The sequence below is a fragment of the Neodiprion pinetum genome, chromosome 1, assembly GCF_021155775.2.
Source record: "Neodiprion pinetum isolate iyNeoPine1 chromosome 1, iyNeoPine1.2, whole genome shotgun sequence".
NCBI lineage: Eukaryota > Metazoa > Arthropoda > Insecta > Hymenoptera > Diprionidae > Neodiprion > Neodiprion pinetum.
The window spans coordinates 13,025,228-13,028,932 of record NC_060232.1 but is presented as its reverse complement, the minus strand read 5'-3'; the positions used below and the strand labels follow the sequence as shown (position 1 = coordinate 13,028,932).

Genomic DNA, 3,705 nt, shown 5'->3' with positions numbered 1-3,705 from the left:
ACATAGTATTAAAGGTCGAAACCAGAGTTCGGATGTCGGATGTTCAGAAAGTGACGTCACCAATTCAAAATCAGCTAGCCGAATTCCTCAGTCTGGAAACAACCGCGCAGTAGAGCGGACGGATGAGAGTCGCGCTCCGCAAATTTCGAGTACCGGGTTCTCAACCTCTCGAATCCCGCGCTTCGGGTCCGCTACGTATTTCGAGTACCGGGTTCTCAACTTCCCGGATCCCGCGCTTCGGGTCCGCTACGCGGTGAAACTCGACTTCCAGGACAAGCGCTCCGCGGTTCCTGCGCTCCAGGTCCGCTACCTGATGCAACTCGACTTCAGGGACAAGCGCTCAGTAGTTTCTGCGCGCCGGGTTCACTACACAGTGAAACTCGACTTCCAGAACAAGCGCTCCGTAATTCTGACTGTCCAGGTCATTGATCTGGTGACTTTTGGCCTCCAGGACTAATTTTCAAGTTTACAAGTTTGATTATTGAAAACGTCACGTTTTGTACCATCAAACTAATATGCATGCTTCGGATGACATTTTGAATCGGGAAAAGAACCGAACGACCAGGATCAACAAATTGCAATTGCAATTGGGTAATAATCCTTACACAAAATTTTTGATGTGTTCTGATACTGGAAATGTTAATTAGTATCCGAGGTATAACCCGAGGTGATTCGCGGTGGTCGTTCGATGTGGTTGAAAGTGGTCGGAGGTGGTCGCAGGTGGTTAGGGGTGGTTGCGGGTGATCAAGGTGGATGAGGAGGAGACCGAGGAGGAGCAGGACGAGAAAGATGAGAAAAACAAGGTGGATGAGGAGGACGAGGATTTGTGCACGGTGAGTAAATAACTTTCGTGATATATAATGGCAATTGTACTTCTATTTTACTAATATTTTTTGAACTCGTCACGGCTACAATAAATTATTTCGATTTATTTTTCGCGCAAGCCCAAATTCAGGGGCTGTCAATGCGATAATCAAATTTATTATAAAATCGATTAGTTAATGACTTACATTAATCCTTACACAATATTTTTGATGTGTTCTTATACTGAAAATATTTATTACTATTCAAGGTATAACCGGAGGTGGTTGGAGGTGGTTGTTGGAGGTGGTTGCAGCTGATCGAGGAGGAGGACGAAGAAGACGAGAACGAGGATTTCCGCACGGTGAGTAAAACATTTTTATAACATCAAATGGCAATTGTCATTATATTTTATCTACAATTTTTCAATCTTGTCACGTTTACAATTAATTATTTCAATTCATTTTTCGCTCATGCCCAAATTCAGTGGCTATCAGTGCGCTAGTAAAATTTCTACAATTTTCCATAATTTTCTCATAATCTTCTTGGTGAAATTTGTCAATACTAAAATTATAACAATCCTTACACAATATTTTTTATGTGTTCTAATATTTAAAATATTTATTACTATTCCAGGTGTAAGCCGAGGTGGTTATCGGTGGTTGTTGGAGGTGGTCGGCGGTGGTTGGCAGTGGTTGGAGGTGAACGAGGAGGAGAACGAGGAAGACGAGTCAACCAAGGTGGACGAGGATGATGAGGATTTGTGCACTGTGAGTATAACATTCTTAAGTAACGAATAGAGTAGGAGTAGAAGTGGAAATAGGAGTAGGAGTAGGAGTAGAAATTGGAGTTGGAGTGGGAAGGGGAGTGGAGGGGAGGGGCGGGAAGGGTATGAAAGGGGGGAGGGGTTTGGGGGGATGGGATGGGATGGGGGAAGGGGGAGGGGAAGGGGGACGCAACTCCCAAGCTAGGAATGAGCGCACGCGCGCTGAGGTGCCGGGAGACCCCCCGAAGTTATGCTTCGGTGGTTCCGGGGAGTCTCTCATCCCGTACCAGAGTGGCCGGTGGGTTTTTAGTGGGGGCGGGTCCCACACTACCCTGTGTTTCTTGCGTGAAGCACAGGGTGTGCATAAGGCACTTTCCCATCGAGAGAGAAGAAAAAAAAAAAAGGGTAGGGTAGGGTAGGGTAGGGTAGCGTCCCCTATCCTCCCCTCCCCACCCCGCCCACCCTGCCTCCCCTCCCCACACCCCACAAAAATATTTCAAACTTGTCATGTTTACAATGAATTGTTTCAATTCATTTTTCACGCAAGCACATATTCAGTAGCTTCGAACGCGCTAATGAAATTTATTACATATTGATTAAATAATTAATTAGAATAATCCTTACATAATATTTTTGATGTGTTCTTAGTCTGAGAATATTTATTACCATTCCAGGTATATCCCGAGGTGGTTGACGGTGGTTGGAGGTGGTCGAGCTGGACGAGGTGGAGGACGAGGGTTCGTGCTCGGTGAGTTTAACATTTTTACAATATTTGATGAAGTAGAATCAGCATCAGAAGTAGGATCAGGGGAAGATGTAGAAATAGGAGGAGAAGTAGGAGTAGTGGTAGGAATAGGACTCGGAGTAGGAATATGAGTAGAAGTAGGAATAGTAGGAGTTAGAGTGGGATTAGGAGTAGGAGTAGGAGCAGAAGTAGGTAGGGCGGGGTGGGTCGTGAGAGGGGAGGGGAGGGGGGGGGGCGGACAGGGGATATTATCATATCAAGTTATCAGTAATAAGCAATTGCGGGTAAATATTAGCTTACTTTTGTAAGTATTTATGAACGTAGCCTCTATGAATATTCCTTGTTGGTATATAAGGTCTGGCAACGTACCTACTTTCTGTAAGAGATGTTGAAGATTTTCAACATAATTATGTTTCAGTTCTGTGCCCCACCTAGTGATCCACTAGTACATATCCTCCGACGTGACATCGCTGTGCTACGTATAAAGAAGAAAAGATTTATTAAGATGCAAATTGCTCCTCTCTTCTTGCCATTGTGCTTTCAGCCATTGTTGCGCTGTGTGTTTAAAATTTAGGACAGTATATAATATAGAATAACAGGTACAGCTACGAATATAGCACTACAATAAATCTTAGAGAAATGAGCTCTCATTGAGATTTCTCTGTATTTATAACTCGACGCGAGAAGGCAAAAATCAATGTAATGCCATCTGTAAGGTAATTTGACTCGTGTTTACACAACGAGAACTCGTTGGGCATTTTGCGGTGAAGTTTGAAAAATTGTTGTACAAGAAATTAAATAACTATAAAAATGGATAAAAAATATTATCTCCAATTGTGAATGTAGCTAATACAGCTTTAACCGTATATTGATTATGTTAATGATCTATTGTTACAAGATCGGAATTAGATAAGCTCTCTAAATACTCTTTTCTAGACTATTAATTTATATCACGTATATGTATACTATGATTACCCTTGCCACGTTTTATGTTGCGCTTGTGTAATTTGTATATTATTAACCTTACGTTTTACTCTATTTGCGACAAGTTGCGAGTGTTCCTAATTTCTTGGCAATTATTTATGTACATGTATGTGTATATATGTATATGTATACTTATGCATGAGTATATACATATCTACACACATTTAAAACTAGATTTTTACAATAAACACAGAGGTTTTAGTATATTCACATACGGATTTCTGTGTATAGGTATACTTGAACTAAAATATCCTTATCTCTAACACGGAGTACTTCGTAATTCGCATTTGTTCTTGTAACCCAATGTCCTGCATACGATGGCAAAAATCGAGATCCAACTTAATTGAGTCTCAAAGCCCTGTTGACATAAAAGCAGCTATTTGATAGAAATTATAGTTTATAGTTTACA

General features: G+C 41.6%; 1 long non-coding RNA gene across 1 annotated transcript; it reads left to right on the top strand.

Moving 5' to 3' along the window:
• Window positions 1-3,705, top strand: LOC138190630 (uncharacterized). Its single transcript, XR_011176629.1, has 5 exons — window positions 1-833; window positions 1,073-1,165; window positions 1,438-1,571; window positions 2,242-2,315; window positions 2,731-3,705. It is a non-coding gene; the product is annotated as an uncharacterized lncRNA (long non-coding RNA).